The 17,956-nt window shown below is 47.5% G+C and overlaps 1 protein-coding gene across 6 annotated transcripts in view; it reads left to right on the top strand.

Annotated features, from left to right (window-relative positions):
- The window catches only part of LOC117156143 (uncharacterized), a 108,299-nt gene that overhangs the window by 43,535 nt on the left and 46,808 nt on the right, over positions 1 to 17,956 (top strand). Inside the window, exon 1 of one of the 6 annotated variants that reach the window (XM_033332914.2) lies at positions 9,136 to 9,313. The exons of the other annotated variants lie outside the window; for them this stretch is intronic. The gene's annotated coding sequence lies outside the window, so the exon portion shown is untranslated. Of the gene's footprint in view, positions 1 to 9,135; positions 9,314 to 17,956 lie in introns of those variants that run through there. 6 annotated transcript variants of the gene reach the window in all.

Here is a 17,956-nt window from a genome sequence, read left to right as displayed (position 1 = left end):
CGAATCGGTGTAACAGTGAGGAGGAAAAAAGACCAAAATCGTGTACAAACATTGATATTAACTCGTCGACGGGAATCGGGGTCACGGTTTCACGTATGCACGTACTTCTCTCGCCACGCATTCTTCTTCTTCTTCTCCTGCCACGTATATCATCGCGGACACGTGCGATCGATTATGTCGATGGAATATGGATAATAAGCTTCGTGACGAGGTCGCCCTGCTGTTCAAACGATGAAAAACTTCCGCTTGGGATCGATATCGCAGCTAACCGTCTCGTTCTCCGTTTCGTTTCCTTACGACTTACGTAATTCGGGATGTTAGTTTTCCGAATTAAACGTGGTAGCTCGACGATCTGATCTCGTTAGGTCGAATCGTAAAATAGGTTTAATTAAGGGACAATCTGCTCCTATCAGTTACCGACACTATGCCCTGATTAATCGTTGTTGAACCTCGGTAGTAAAGTGGTCTGGCAGTTACACGGAGTTTCCACCGAGGTACAAGAATTGCAATTACAATCTGATTTCTTCGTTAACGCGGCAAGATAAATCAGCGAAACAGAAGCAAAGTCGAACTAGATAGGTAGATTGGGAGAAGTGACAAGGTATAAACGGCGAGTTAACGCCCGCGGAGAAAGGAACGGGACCAAAGAGCACGCGAGTAACTTCACGTCTATAATCATGGTTCGCCGGTATCTCGGTGGGAAGTTTTACGAGGCGAGATACTAATACGCTTTTAGGTCGATATGGAAAGATATTACAGGCATTCGCAACAGATGCTTATCGTTCACGGTTCGTGTTTAATCGTGGACCCGATCGATCCCGATAACGAGAGAAATTACAGGTTGCTCGCGGCTGCATGCGTGGATACAGAGATGTACTCTCGAAAACCGTTCTATCGAAACTTGAACGATTAACTACATTTGGTCCGTTGCGAACGATGAGTAACACAGCGCCTGCTTTTGTCAACGCGAAGCGCAATTGCAAATGTAGCTGGCATTCGTCAAACTTTGGCGCAATCGATGCCTGGCTGTTTCGACTACACAAACGGATTTCGCGTTAATTGGATAAAAGATGGCCGGTTAATTGGCCGGTCCCCTACCGCGAACCAGACCACGAGAAAACAATCGGTTAGCTGGGAATTCGGATCGTTTCGTTGATTTAAATAGTCCTTTCCGAATCGATTTTCCCAGCTACTTCGTACCAGGGGAATTATTCTATCGACGAAACGCACAGCTTCGAAACCTAACGCGAACTAACCGCTTTTTTTGTGTTTCTTTTTCCTTTTTTTTTCTCTCTCTCTTTTCGTCGAAAGCCTCCGCTTCTGTCGTTCGTCAAAAGCCCGTTAAGATGAAGTAGACGCGACGGCACGTATCGATGTTCGTAGCCTCGAGGACGCTTCGGAGAACGCGTCCGAAGCCATCCACGTAAAAAAGCCACTTTTCGTCAATGAGACGTATCTGGCCTCCGGATGATAAGGGCAAACGCGTGGAAATCGATTTCTCTGGGGCTTTATCGCGTCATCCCGCGGCGATCTTTCAACGACACCTACTAAAGAACGAAATCTATATCCATTGATCGTCGAACGAATCCATAGAAATTGGCTTGGCTCGAGACGTAGCTAGACGCCGATGTCTATAGCCCAGGGTTGTGGCGATTGCGTGCTGTTGTTGTCGTTCCATCGTCACGTTCCTATAGTAACCACAGGCCATTGTTCAATAAACGCTGAATTATGAGTCAGTGCCTGTATGTAGCCGCCGGTCGAACACTGTGTGACGCGCGTGTTCGTGACGAAGCGCCAGGGCCTTTTTTCTCTTCAACAGGGGGGGTGGCCACGTTCGACGAATCAGGTGTTTCGTCGGAAGTTCACGTTTGCTTTGGAACTTTGATCGACACCATCGTCGAGACGAACGAGAACGGTGAATTTTACCGACGTTCTCTCATACTATTTTTGCTCCGTGGACGCGGTTACGCGATCGATCCTATGCTGCATCGGTTTTGAACAAATGGAGCGCGATAGTCGAGCATAGGCGGACGCGAGTTCTTCTTTGTCCGCGAAAAGATGCCAGGAAATCGGGTACTGATTAAAGGAATGAAGGTAAAGGCCGGGTCGAGCTTCAGGCCACGTATTTAAATATCAAATGCTCGCTTGAAATGTAGGTCGTAGAAATACTCGCCCCATTGTTTCGCTCTCAGCCACTCAAGAATTATCTTCGCCGAAGGGGAGGAGTTTGTGGACTAGGAAGCAGAGGCAGAGCATAACTGGGAAATAATAATATTTAACTTGCTCGCAATATAATTTCATTGCGGGGAAACTAGGTTCCCAATTCCCGCCGGACTCGAACGAAATTTCAGTCGATAGAATTAGAGATCGGTCGTCTGTTCCGGCTGGTGAAAAATCACGACACGTTCGGGAATTCTTCCGTGACGTTTAGCCATCGCGCAACTAAAAAGCGAGTGACGCTCCAGTTCACTTTCGTTTTCCCGCGAGTGCACGAACGTCCGTCACGAAACGTCGATTCGTCGACGACGCCCAAAACGCCATTAGATTCACTTTCTTTCCCATTCTCTGCACAACGTCACGAGATCGTAAAGTTCTCGCGAAACTCCACGAGGGGAAAAGAGAATAATCGTCGTCCATCTCGAGCAAGGATACGGCCGGCTATCTGTGGAAACGATCAACACCTCAAACATGGATAGAAGACTGAAAAGGAAACACGGCCTGTAGGAGACCTGACAAAGGACACAACCTAACAAACACGAAGATGGTATCCCACTGGGAGTAGCCACCCACATGATAATCTAACAGCTAAGAACTTCTACCAAATGTCCAAACTGGGCAAATTATGAATGTAAACAACTAATAAAAAGAAAAAAGGATACGGTATCCGAGCCGTTTGTTTGTTTTTCACGGCGAAAACGAACTGGTGAGTACGAGAGTACGAGAGCATCGACTTAAACCATACACAAAGGTCCTATTTTTTCCACGTTGCAATCAACGTGGCTCTGTTTCGTGTCACGACAGTGGCGAAGACTGGTGTGGTCCGAAGACTCTTGTTCGTCCAGACCCGCTGCGGCACCTGCTGCGAGTAACGAGCGTTTGTCCGCCAGTGAATGCTCTGTTTCCTGTTAGGAAAAAAAGGCGGGCGAAAGAAAAAGAAGTAAATGACTGTCAAGTTTGGTCGATCGCTCACGACGGCACAGCATTGTGTCGCGGACCGCGAGTAATTAAAAAACACGCATTTCCACGGGGCGAACGGAAGCAGAAAGAACGCGGGAATAAAATGTTTCTTGTCAAGCAGCGAGAGAACAGAAACAGAGAGAGAGAGAGAAAGAAAGACAGAAGCTGAGAGCGACAACCGGTCGTTTAAACGGTTCGGGACGCTGCGTTCGTTCGTTTCCCATTAATTTATCAATCAACGTTGGCCGCGGGCCTGAACCTCGCAATCTGCCGATAATAAAATATTTCCCATTCCCTATCGACCAATGGGCCCGCGTTTCGGGCTAACAGATTCGAACGGTGGAACGTTTCATTGGAGCTGGGATTCGATATGGGCTTCCTCGACGCTCCTGGTACGAGTGCAATTATCTTAATGATTTCAGTCAGTGGGTTTAATTAACCGAGCGGTTCGGCGCTCGGCGTAGATACATCCACATTTCGGAATTACGTGGTTCTCATTGGGAGATTATCTCTCAGCCGCATCTAGCTGTGAGTTTCGTTCGGCGCGCGGCACTCGTCTAACCGAGTTCCCTGACGAAACTATTTAACGACGTCGCGATCGACGGGTTAAGGAGTTCGGTCGGTCGTTCTCGGCTTAAATTAAACGCCGAGCAACTTTCCCCTGTTCACGACGGAAGCCACCGCGATCGTAACAGCGTGGACGACCGAGAACGACCTGTGATCGCTCTTCGAACGTCCTAAACGATTATGGATGACGCGCGTTTTTGTGTCCCCGACTTTCCTTGCAATTTGCGCTCCGGACACCACGGAGAATCACTTTCTCTCTTTCTCTCTCTCTCTCTCTCTCTCTCTCTCTCGTCGAGAGTGGCTCGTTTCCCGCAAAGTTTTTTCTTCGAATTCTCAAGTAGACGAGGATCGCGTTTTCCTCGCTTCTCCGATCGATCCTCTCGTTCTGCTGCTCGTTCTACGAAAATCGATTTTGACATAGTCGAAGCGGCATAGTTACACAGGCAGAAATGATAACGAAAGCAACAGCAACGCGGTTAATACGCAAACCGCAGAGCCGCGTAACCGGCTCTACGATATTTCGAGTTTATTTCGCTCGTCGGTGGTTTCTCGCGCGGTAAAAACGACGTAACGAGGCAACGCTCGCTTTTGGTCGAAGGGACACGCTCGTGAATGCCGTTATCGGATTACCGTGCGGTCGCCTGCTAAAATATTCGCTGGAAATAATCGCATAGAACCGACCGGTAATTACCGATTACAGATCGTTCCCTGGATTCGATCGAGTTCTGCTAACGACATAAAGAGTCGTGAAATTCGATTATCGCAAAAGTATTTACGTTCGAATACCCGTGCATACTCGTTATAATCGTGCTATTTCGTAAAATTAAATCACCGAAGGGAGACTTCCAAGTTATTATAGAATATTTCGAACGCAAGGCCGGCACCGGCACCGTTTCAGCGCGAATATTACGCGCTGCACGTATCGGCAAGTTTCGTTAATTAGTTGGCGAGAATTTCGAAACGCGACCCAATTTTCACGCGAGCCAAAGTTACACGCGGGCGTACAGACTTATCTTTCGTCTGGAAGACGAAAGATCGCGTTGAAAGACGGTCGTGGAATCGGGCGAAACGAAATTATGACGTTTCCACGAGCCAGGAATTCGACGGAGGAAGGAAACGTGATCATTTTCACTCGCTCAATTACACGCTTCCATCTTCCCACGTCAATCGGCGAGCACGCACGAGCTTCCAGCCCTGCGTGAAGCCTTCGATCCAAGGTTCTTCCCAACCGACTACGTCGAGATCCGACAGATCAGCGAACTAGATCTCGAAGAGATGTTACGCGATTCCGAGATCCTGGAAAAACGATAAACACGAAACTGTCTTCACTGCGCATGGAAACTGATATGGTTGTACAGTGGTGGTAAACCAGAGACGAGTGCGATTGTGGGAAAGAGCTACGAGAGCGGAAGGTCTGTTTTCCTTCGACTTTGGAAATTAGGGGACCCGGTCGAGGGTCCTAGAAACTCCTTTGTTTAAGGAATACTCGTGGAACGCGTTTCGAGTGTCGTGGGATAGCTTTCATCCATACATTATCGTCCCTTTTTCCAAGAAATCCTCCGAGTAGAATGCAATTCGGCTTCAATCAACTCGCTTCAATTTTGATAATTACCTCTCCGTCCCATTTTTGGAACGGTCCAATTACAATCAGCGATGAAGTATGTATAGAGTCGATCAATGGAGGCATCAAAAAGGCCGGGGAACACAAAGAGCAACGTAAAAACTGGTGGAGCAGAAATTGCTGGAAAAACATCACCGACCCAATTGCCGGACGAGTAAATTTGATAACGATTTTCAAGAGCGATCCACCTTTCTCCGGGAGAATCGCTCGTTCGCGCGTTATCCACGTCTTTCCTCGGTCGCATCGATTTCGTTCTTGTTACCACGATTAATGGCATATCTGCCGTGTACGATACGAGCACGAAACACTTATGTAAATAACTCGTATCGATAGGAGCGCGTCGAGTGGAGGTGGAGCTGGTTCCGTTGACATTTGCGCGCCATTCATTATCCGGGCAAGCTAACTAGCATAACCTGTCTCTGGTCGCTGGTCTCGTCGCGAAACTGGGTCAGAGGAAAGAAAATTCCTGGAAATTCTTCTTACTGCGTTACCTGTTTTTCGGTTTTCTGTCGGACCGATGCTATGCGAGTTGCGCGAACGAAATGATAAAATTTCTTCTACGATGTCGAACGGTTGCTCGTTCCTTTGCCATGATTCACGAAACAATGCATACGCCGAGTCGAGATGCCAATTAATCAGCGTGTACCTACTTAATCTTACGAGAGGGAATTTACGGTGGCGCGATCGTATCAACCGTACTTCGTACAAACCAAGTTCCACTGCATTACTTTTAAAATAAATCGCTGGCGTGCTATAGCAGCGAGCTGCAACGCCGAACACGAAGAAAGTTATGGTAGATCTTCTAAAATAAACCGGGAACAAACGAAGCAGCGCGATGACGCGGTGTGGTTTGAATCGCGATCGGAGGATAGACGCAAGCGAATCTCGTTAAAATAATATTCGCTGAACGAACTTAGCCTGCATTCGACTGTCGTGTATGCTCGTCACGGCGGAAAATTTCGTTTCGGCGAGCCTTTAACGCGACGTTACTTTTTTATCGTTTCACGCGCATTTTTGTACGGTGCACAGCGGGTCGAACAACGGCGGAAAACACGGTCGCGCGGTTCAGGAGAAAGGTACGGACAGATTGCGCGAAATTTCATTGCGCGCCCGGTAAAAATATTAGCTGTCGGCTTTTCGGATCCGGCTGGCCGAATCCGCTTTCCCCAATCCATTCGATAATAAACGGTCGACAAAGCAATAAGCCGCTCGAAATCGTTATACAGATATAATCGAGCTTTGTGTACTCGTTGTTGGCGTAATGTAACCGACTGAAAATTTGCCTGTACTACGCGGATCGCCTACAATACGAGCATCGACAAATGATCGAGCGTTTTGTTAACAGTTCGCTCCAAAAACCTGCGCTTCTCCGTCGGAAAAACAACGACAAAAGAAACTGAAAGGAACTGAGGGATAGAATTGCGAGTGAAAAGAAGTGCTCTTTAAGAAAGGATAAGTCCCGGTGATTAAAGCTCGGTCCTTAAAAGATTAAAGAGTCTTAAAACCGGTAACCTGACCGTGTATAAACCACCTAGCTACGACACAGCTTGCAGACACGCGTTCTACGCGAACGGTTTGATAGAAAACCCGTAGAATTACCTTGATTTTCTCCATTTCGAACGTCATTTAGATTGCTTGAATTATTCATTGGATTACGTGGGCCACGAAGGTGGTCGACTTTGATGGAACACGCGGGTTCTTTTTTTTTATCGAAGGAAGACCTCGGAGTCGGTTCGGAGCAACGAAAACGAACGGGTAACATGGCGCGGCGCGACGAGTCGCGTTCAGACCGGAAGCTCCGTAATTGGAGAGGACTAACGCGGGTGTTGGCCTCGAAGGCGTTGTTTAAACTCCGTGGCGCGACAAAGTTCACGTTGGAAATTGCGCAATCGCTGCGACAATGCGAAGAACGCGATCCCAGTTAACGAACCTGCAGCTCTCTCCTGGTCTCTCCCACGAACTCGCCTGGCACATTGTCGATTAAACGAACCTGCCGGGCTTCGCCACGAAGTTTCAAAGCTTCCTCGAGTCGATCGAATCAATCTCACGGCAGATTTTCGCACCCTGGTCACGGCAACCGGTTACATTCTTGCTTAACACCTTCCTTCACCATTGTTTCCTCTTATTCCCTCGCGTAAAAAGACCGTGAATCATCGTGCGCAGTCGTCACGCGCTTTACAACTTACGACGGATTGTTTAGCGAAATGAAGCAGCTGCTTTGGAGTTTAGGTGGTCAGGTTTAGTCGAATTTTGGAGGTTCGTGGCTGGCGTAGCGCGAGATCGATCATCGTCTTTCGCACCAAGTTGCACGTGTTCAGAGACAAGAGGAAGACTATAGAGGGACGTATGTTACCCTTACAACGCTTCATTATGCAGGCCAATCCGTCTGGCCGACAGCATCGGGATTTCAGCAGCCGAATTATGGAACGCGTTAGGTGATTGGAATACGTGCGTCATAACGTGGAACCCAGATGTCTACAGTCTCGGCTACTATGCGTGCAATTCGTTCACCGTCTCCCTGCGCATTGTACAACGTTTCGATTTTTACAGCCAGGAATATTTTCGTTCCGCCTCGCGCCATCGCACGAGATGCAATTTTAATTATCCACGCTTTTCAATTGCACGCGCGATCGCACGATTTACGGTTACATAGATATACGAGGACAAAAAGGAAAGGTTCGGAAAGATTTATTCAAATCGGAAGTTGCAATTGAATAATTCCATCGAACAAAGGCGGTACTCCGTAAAAATTGGCCAACTTTACTTGGAGACTTTCGTAAATAATTCATATCCACCGTGAATAATATACAGGGTTGCAAGCGAACCGTTATTTTTATCCGTTGAGTCGAGAAGCTCGTTCGAGATCCAGTTTTACCGAGATGCTACGTTTTTCTCAGGAACCAGGGGAATTACACGACAGGAGAACCGAGGACGTACGTGTAATTAACCGTAGCGTGTACGGAATGATAGTCTACTGGCCGGAACCATCCGTTTCGCGTCTGTTTTCTTATCGGCGTTTTTCTTCGACGTCGGCCAACGAAGAGAAAGATCCCCTAAATTGGGGAAAGAAGTATCTTCTCCACGAGATCTCTGCGATATAATGGCTGTGAAAGTTGAAACAGCGTCCCGTTAAGTAATAGACAGTAAATATATATATATACACCGCAAAGCTCGCTCACAGATTTCGTAACCCAAATATCTCCAGCTACTATCGTCCATAATGGGGATGGCTTAGATAATTCGCACGATCCGATTAACAGTGTCCGAAGAGCAGTTGGGCGTTCCCAGCTCTCCACCAAATCCACGAACAATGTATATCGTTGCAACATCGCGGAAGAATCGAGTTAATCCTAGACAAGCCGAAAAATCAACATCCCGAAACGCGCTCGATCGAACGTAGCACGCGCGTTGTCCTGCCGGACGCGAATCGGCGCGAAAATCGAATTACGCGACGCGTTTCTGTCCGCGCAGAGGTTTATGGCTGAGTCTATCGCACTGTCTGGCATAATATGCAGCTGGTGGAGGTAATTCGTCGGTCCCGGGGATCCGATGAAGATCCTAATCAATTTAATTCGGTTTCTGTCCATGCATCCCTCGTGAAAGTTACCGGCTAACCGGCAAGGGAGTGCGCCGCGCTCGACGCATTTCGGTGGTCGGCCGAATACCGCCGAATACCGAAGTCGAACAAGGCCGAACGCAGCCGAACAGAGTCGAGCTCGGCAATGAGCGCGGCTCGACACTCGCGGCGGCCGCAAAGCCACGCAGTTGGTCGACGAGCGCGGCACGGTGTATTAGCGGACCGGTTTCCTCTCTCTCCTTTATCTCTCTTCTCTTAGTCGCGCGTCCTTCGAGCTCTTTGCCAGCCTCGTGACAGCTGTTCAGCCGGCTCCGATGATCCGCGAGACGATCCACGGCATACGAGGCAGGAGCGGGCTGCAATGGTTCACAGTAAGCCAATCATTCACGGTTTTGATTTCGACACGTTAGCGATGCGCGAACGTGACACGCGCGGTGTTTCTCCCCAGAGGGGGTGGTTTTTAGGTATCCAAGGCTTTCGAGAGACTGCGTGAGATCGCCAGTGTAATTTGTACGGATGATACAGGTCGGCTACTTTTCCGTGGTCCGGTCGTGTCGCGAAACTGGCGATAAGGCCGAGTCGATGCTATCGCTCGGAGAACGATAATTCAATGGCTATTGTCCGTGTTCTACTACGTGTGTAATGCATCTGTACCAAGAGGTTTTGTACCTGTAGAGCAGAGCTAACAATATCGCGGCTTTATTTCACGGGCGGATACAACGTGACCGTTTTGTATGCATACGCTCTCGCGTTTAAGCATCCTCTCTCTTTCTTTGTCGACTGCGTTTCTCTCGCTCTGACTACCCCATTCCGCCTATGTACTTTCACGACATTTAATTACCTTGCCAACGCACATAGAAACTCCACATCCATCCAAACTTTTCAGTTTGCGATTTCCAGCTGTCCTATATTTCTCCCTAACTTGCTCGCAGCTACCAATGTTATTACTGCTAAATACGCTTTAAGCTCGAAAGCCTCGGATCTCGTAGTCGCGGCTGTAATACACCGAAGCACGAGTTTCGCGCAAAGGTTACCCACCGTCTAAACGGCTATGAAATACACAGGTAGCCAAAAACTAGGAGAGACTGTTACGTTTTAATCGATGAACGGCTCTGGGAAGGATTCGCGAGGGGTAACTTACGACAAAAACTTGCCCCATGGTTCTGTTAGTCGGTCAGGGTCATTGGTAATGAACGAGTTTTCTCTACCACACGCGAATGGCCATCGGATATTTTCATTTCATGCGATATCCATTACGTAGAAACGCTGTCTAAAGAAGAAACGACGAGCGATCTTCGTCGAAGATCGGAATACCGAGCTCGTTGTTGGTCATTAGCTTGATCGAAAGTAGCTTAATTTAATCTTCTTTCGGATTGCTTAAAATCGATGAATCGATCGAGAAAGCCTTTGAATCGCGATGATGAAAAGGTGATAATAAAAGGGAGTCCCGATAGCGAGTCGAGGAAACCTTTAATAGATGACCTACGGACTACGGCGAATAGGAATATCAAATTTTCAAGAGATAAAGGCTAGAAAGGCCGATCGTGCCGGTTTAAAACGTCAGAACGTTATTTAGATCCCGATATATACGATGAACGGTGTGGCCCGTGCCTCGATTCCGTTCTCACGTTTACCATCTTCCTCAGGAATTTTCCTAATCTTCCTCCTCTTCTGGCCAGATAAGATCTTCGTTTATGGTCTCTGGACACGTTCGACGCTCGATTAATCTTCGATTTAAAATCCAATAGATTACACGAATACCCGTGGTACGAGGCGAACACGAAAGTCTTCGCGGCGAATTAACCGAAACAGGCGACATTAAAATTATCATCTTTGGTTCGCTTTTGTATGTTGGAAAGGACGATGACGATGTAGATCGATATTCCTACGGAGCTGTTTCGATATCGTCGAGTCGTAGCTTGAACCTAATATGGAAAGGCGCGAGATCGATCTGACAAGGTGACTTTGTCGTGTTTCTTGCGCATTTTTCCATTGCCAGTTGACGAGTTTCTATGCTCCACATGGTACCGTGATAAGAACGTACGGCAAAGGTTCTACGAGAGGCAAGGCGAGCCTCGTTTCACGGTTAACAATCTTGTAACGTCTCTCGAGGAAAAATAGTGGCAGCCATTGGAAGTCGTCGGTCTGCCAAGGTTGGCCGCCGATTCCTCTAAATGCAATTACTCGAGCAGTTAATCTTCCAAATCGATCCGTCGGTCCTCCAAGGATCGAATTTCTTTCTCCTCTTTTCGACTCTGTCGTTCCCAAGTAAATTAGGTCATATATTTTTGTACCCGACATTCAAAGGGAAGTTTTTAAATTCTTTATTCAACAGATTCTCGTATTCGTTCGCGTAGCCACGGCGCGTTCCGCGTGAACGTGTCGAGGTTCGCGTATTGCTGCGACTAAAAATTCGCCTGTTCTCCGATCCAATTACGGCGACGTTGGAGCGAAATTCTTCACTTTATTGCTAGAAACGATTCTTCGTTGGCGACCCAAATTTTTTTTTTTACGAAACTTCGATAAGCCTTCGTTTTCGCTAGAAAATAGACACGGTTTCCTCCGGGAGGCGCGTAATCGAAAGTTCACCATCTCCTCTGTAACGTTGTAACGCGGAAGTTTAATAGAATCGACGAAGGAGAGCGTCGGGTTCTGTTTTCGAAAGTCGACGTGTTCTTCCGACGTCACGAGGGCTGGGCACTCGGATCGTTAATTAAAATTCTCGGCTTTTTCTCTCACGATATGGAACAACATTACGCGCGGACCAACCCCCGCCCGAATCACCTAATTTCACGCGCCACGGAAATTAAGCGAGCTCGCGATTCGCCGCATTTTCAACTTCTCCCGGCAGACTGCATCGCGTAACGAAGAAAACGCTGAAAGCGTTTCTTTCGCCCGCCGTTCCCCGGTTATTTGCCTCCCGGGCCGCGTTTTCTTTCCGCCCTTCCGCCACATTAACCGCGACAACCGAGTGGTAATTGCGCAACGCGATACCAACGCCGGATAACAATTACCCGAGAAAGCGAATTTCACAATTGAATATTCTTCTCGGGGATTAATCCTTCCTTCTTAGGGCTTATCGAGTCTCGAGGGCCACTCGTTCCCCTCGACAGTCCGAGGCGGCCAGTTTAAGGCCGCATTAAAGAGATTAGTTCGCGTCCGAGAGAGCCAACCTCTCTCTCTCTCCTTCTTTCGCTTCCTCGGTCTCTTTTGCTATCGGTAATTCGAAAATCCCGGCGTTCCTTTACCCTGCAGGCGACCGTTCCTCTTACTTATCGCCCTAACGAACCAAGATGAGAACTTTCGTTCCCGTTGAAAGCCGAAAATCGTATTTGTCCAGAGGACGGAGCGCTCCTCTCTTCGCCGGCGCTGTGATTCGCCATCGTTGCACGAATTCGGTGGTATCCAGCGGCGGTAGCAAATCCAATAAACTTTGGAAAACCTCGATGAACGATACGATAGGTTTCGGGAAGAATTCACGAGCTCGTGACTCTTTTCTCGAAGAAAATTCTCGGTTTATGGCAGATGGAGTTATTATCGGGTTAATTAATGGGCAAGCGGAACTTCTTCGTTGCGGATTCCTCTCTTACGTAGCCTGTGACTGTTTAGAGACACGAGTTCGCGAAGTTCCAACGAAAGGAGCAAACGTGCAAGCTCCGAATCGGGACTACGTTCTCGATAACCGGTTTTACGAGGGCGTAAAATCTCGTCGCGAAAGCACTCAGTTCCTAGAGTTGGCTGGATGGAAGCTACGGAAAATTTCCGCTCGCGTCCAGGCCGAAAGTAAAGGGGAACATCTCCTCCGTGGTATCCTTTTCCTTGTTTCTTGCAGACGAAGTTGATCTCCGAGACATCGTCGCGGTAACAAAGATAAATAAATTAACGTGAACGTGGGAACGTTGGAGTGTCCAGGGTGAGAGCGAACGCGAGAATTTCATTTTCCGTGGGCCAGGAAATATCGAGCGACGTTACTTGGTCTTTTGTTTTCCGGCGGGCTCGTATTCAACAACGTGCCTCTCGACCGAAATACAATTTGCCATAAAAGCTTTCCGTTCGCCGTTTACCGAATGACAAACCTTGTCGTCGCTTCTCACGTGATTTCCGAAACGTTTCGTTACACCAGCGTTTTCATGCGCGTTGATGGCGTAGCTATCCGAGAGGACGGTGTTTCTTTCGTTGAATAAACTTGGACTTTGAGACGTCCGGTTTACATGCAATTCTCGCGTTTATTCGATCGAAAGTGGGTCGTTTCGTTTTAGCACAACGTCGGTGTATTTTATCTTTTTCATCCGCGTAGCTTATTCAAAATAAAATATTGCCGGAGAAGGGAGGTGAATTTAAAAATACAAAACACCGCCGGAGTAGATACAACCAAAGCACCGTTGCCAGCCGGATTCTCCCAAAACGGCGCAGCAACAACGAAGCACGAGCCGGCTCGAAAATGCGATTAATCATCCGGTCCTCTTTGCACGCAAACACTAACCAACCCTTCACCCTTCGCAGCGGTATCGCCGTTTCTAACGTACGTACATGGCAACAGCCTGGCAAGAAACTAAACTTCGATACCATCGCCGATACCGACCTCTGAAATATACATTCGATGTATCCAGAAATCAAACAGAAGTCTATCGAAATGAAATCGTTCTTTGACGAATACTCGTGCAATCGGCTCGATATCTCTCCAAGGAGGCTGGAAGAAGTTTCTTGCGGCGAGAAACGGACGGAAGAACCGAATCGTCGAGATGGTTTATTCGAGGTTTTCGATGGTAAATCGAAGCCACGATCGACCAATGTTTCGCGTGCACGGCCGGTTACGAGGGGCTGCTTTTAGTCGGTGGTTTTATCTGTCTATTGTTCGTTGGTCCGCGAATAAACCGCTCACGCATCTGCTCGACAGTGCAAATAGATGGAAATTCGCCGGAGAACGAGGCATTTTTCTTTTTTATAAAGAACAGAATCGGCGACGATAACGACAGATTTATCGGGCCACGGACTCATAAACGACGCGTTACCAGTCGCCGCGAATAAAAACCTGTTGAGTTCTGGTAGAAGTGCGAAGATCCTTCGGCTATTGTTCTCCGCAGGCCGAACACGGCATTTCGCTCGAATTTCGTCGCACTGCCATTGTTTTCTCCGCTAACGATTCCGCGGTTTTACATGCAAATCGACGTGAATCGGCGATAGACACGTTTATTCGCGACTCGGCGATTCCGAGTTGTCCGGCTGTAACGAAGATACCAGAGTAGCTTCGCAATGTATCAGCTTTTGTTCGACGAAAGCACGATTTTAAGAAGTAACCTACTCGGAGTTGAACATTTCTATTTAAATATTCCAGCGAAGTTTCATCGATTAGTTAGCTGGGTTTCCACGGCCCAAGTTTAACGTCGTCGTTTGTAACTGGTCCAAAATATGGCCGGTCTAAACTAGAGTATCCTTTTACGCGTCGTCCTTCCTCGCTAACATCGACGTCCTCCTTTTCGCACCTGCTAGCCTCGACGACCGCGTAACCGTAAATTCATTGCGTCGTTGGTTTCAACTTAGCTCCGAGGCTTCAAAAACCTAGGGAAATTATGTACTGGGTCCTTAACAAATGTAATTAATGCTCGCGTACCGTTTTTTGCACCAGCGGAACTTCTTTCGTCTTGTCGTTTCTTTATTTCTTTCTTTTTTTCTTTTTTTCAAGCTTAAAAAAAACTTTGCGACACGATTGCTCGCTGTACAATACAGTTCGTTATGCATACCATTACGATCGCGGAGTGCAGCGGTATTCATTACCAGATCCATCGGGTTTTTCCACGAGGACGAGCCAGCTCGGGGCAAAAAAATCGTATCACACGTACGCCAAGCTTTTTCCCGTAATTAAATCACAGCTGCGTCAGGTGCTAATTAACCAGCGACAACTTTCTTAACTCGCTGCCTGTCCATTACGCGAAAATGCAGCGTATCAATTTGCTCGCGCATTCTTCGACTTTATATTTAATTTAAAATTAACAAATTATCGTCCCTTTACGGTAGAATCTAGTTATCAAAATTTAGTAAAATCTAGTAGGATGTAATATTATGTAAAGATATCGTCTTTGTCTTCCAACTATCTTCGCTAAACCGATTCGACGATTCGAAACGAGCGAAGCTTAGTCCCACGAGCTTCGTAGAATCAACTCCTATCAGACTCACATACCCTGTACAAGTTTTACACGGAGAAAGAAACTTTCATTTTCTCGGGCGAAACGAATTGTTCCGAGTGTCTTGGGTATCGGCCAAACAGCTTCCAAAGCAACAAGGAACTCCGGTTGTACGATTACACGCGACCGACCCCACGGTTTATAGCCAATTTTCACACGCGACACGTCCACTTTCGTTCTATCGTTTTTCTAGCTATTTCACCGCTCGATAAACGATCAGCTGTTTCGTCGCGAATTCCAGAGAATTCGCCAACGAACCGTCGATTACATCGAATCGGACGAACGTTACCGCCACTCATCGCGTCGCTTACGCGTCGACGATAACCGACGGGAGCTGAGGCTCAACGAGAATCCTCCAATTTCCATAAATCGCGACCACCCTCGCGAAACGTAGACGCGCTGTCTGAGAGAGCAATTTGCGTAACCGTCTGCAAAAGTTACGAGTCAGCTTACATCCTGTCACTCTGTCCGGCTGACTGCCGCCTGTTTTCCCTCTCTGGCTCGCGTCCATTTGTCAACGACCGGCCACGCGAGCTACACGCTATCTTCCACCGCGCCATGGTGTCTCGATTTTCGCGGTATTTTTCGCACGAGTCTTTTTGCCGCGAGTTTCCTCCGTGCAAAAATATATCGAACGAAAATTGAAAAGAGAATCGCGAAAATCAAAGCAAATGAGATTGTTACGTCGGGCGACACTCTACCTAGACCAGGCCATACACCGCGGGCCAGACGGGAACCAGATGTCCGCTCATCCTTACTGCGTACCCTTAATACTCTTAAGGACCCATGATAAATCTCAGTAATTTGCTAGCTAAGATCCTTCAGACCGAACAAATATCTTTGTTTCTAAATCATTTTCTAAAGATTATTGTCTATTACGGCTTGACACGGGCAAGTTAGTTTTTCTCACGTACGATGCTTCCCACTAGCAACTTTCTATCGAGGGCGGCTAAGACCCTTCCTAGTCCACCAACCTTCGTTTATCCAATAAGAAGCAATGTATACTGCCCTCGCTTTCCTGATCAAAATGTCACGAACAAATCCGATGGTCCCGTGCGCTAGACACACCCATCGCTAGCTTTCCTCTGACACAGCATCGTCACTGTACTTTACTTATTCTACAACGTTAGAATAGTCAAGATGTCAGTACCGGGTTCGGTTCTGTCTTTTCCCTTATTGCTACGTCAACTATAACAAAACTCTAAGAGCCTTGCTCGATCACCGACCAATATCGTGCCAGTGTTCCGCATCTCTATACGCTAAATCATTGTCGACGATATGTATCATATGCAACGGTGTAACTTACGTGTTAAAAATATAAATTTTATAACCCTGTCAATCGCAGTGTTATACCCTCTCAAACACCCCTATTATCTTAACGGAAATCAGGGGATCAATCAACTCGTGGTGTCGATTATTATAATCGTAACGGGAATTTGCGACTCCCGTTGACGTCTTTCTTCGCGATTGCGTCTCCCCGCGATTGATCGAAAATACAGAGATTCTCGTAACACGAAAAGGCGTTTGCTCTTTGTCGAAGACAATGCTACTTTCGAGTAACTATAACTGTAGCTGTGGTTAAATTCATCGACGTGTCGGTATGGGGAAGAAACGTATTTTCTAGAGCATTGCCTCGCGGAATGATACGGCTGTTACTCAAAAGACGTGTACCATCGCGAGCAAGATATATAATGGCGCGTGATCTATAACTCTCGGATAAAGCATCTGGAAAGCGTCGGTACATTGCTGGTAACGACGCCATCTTTTATCTCGTGTCATTTCGGCGTAACGATGATCGAGGATCGGTTGGAACGGTCGCATTTATTCGTAGACACGCTCTTTCGGTGCTAGTTCATTTGCTCGATCCAGCTGCAAATTTCAAGCTGCCGATACGAGGACGAGTATTGGCGAGAAATCGATCCACATAATCCAGTCTTCGATCCCAGGCTACTGACTTTGTTTCTCTTCTCAAGTACGTACAACTTCCACTTTCTTCGGTTCTTCTAGACTACCTCCAACGACCACTGTCGCCGTCTGACAAATGTCCACGGCGGCAGGAAGGCGGCAGCTCGAATCGAGCGGAAAATATAGCAAAGTATCGGCCGATCGACCGAGACAAAGCGTCTTCCGCGTAGCTTCTACGCGGAGACAACAGCAACTGCGGATTTCAGTAACGGTACACGCGCGTGTTCAACGTACGACGCGTGCAAATCGCCGATCTTCGATCGACGTCTCTACGTGGAATCGGTTACAACCTTATTTCTCCTGCTCTTACGGGAAATCGTATTCCGAAACGTTGCAGCTGCTACCGACGCGACGATCGTTAGAATTTTTCCACGAAAGCTACCTCGACTATGGCTACGTCGATTTCGACCAATATGAAACTCGAGACGGAGCATCGAGCGCGTTCGATGGAAAATTGGAACGATGTTTCGCGAACGTGGTCTGTTGACCGACCGCTTAGGGGCGAATTACAAACACTCGATTCGAGATCCGTGGAACTGTCGCCGACAGAGGGTCGCTTTGTTTTTCCATCCGACCCTCGACGAGGGAAAGTCGTGCTGCAAGGTTCCATGGAATTTTTGGAGTCACCGGCCATAGAGGAAATTTGGGTCGATTGGCTGCAGCCGATTCAAAGTTGGCGTTTTTCGACGACAACCTGCGACCAAGTTTCTTCCAATTCGTTTTTCCGATAAAAGTTGAAGCATGTTGAAGTGAATGGGGAACTTTGATGTTTGAAATTTTAATGAAAAAGAACGTCGTGATTTCGATGTAGAGGATCGGAATTTTTTACCAGCATATTCGATCCTCTGCTCGTAGTAAATTTTCCCT

Source organism: Bombus vancouverensis, chromosome 5, assembly GCF_051014615.1.
Source record: "Bombus vancouverensis nearcticus chromosome 5, iyBomVanc1_principal, whole genome shotgun sequence".
Taxonomy (NCBI): domain Eukaryota; kingdom Metazoa; phylum Arthropoda; class Insecta; order Hymenoptera; family Apidae; genus Bombus; species Bombus vancouverensis.
Note: the sequence above shows the minus strand (reverse complement) of the source record. Positions and strands in the feature narration are given on the sequence as shown.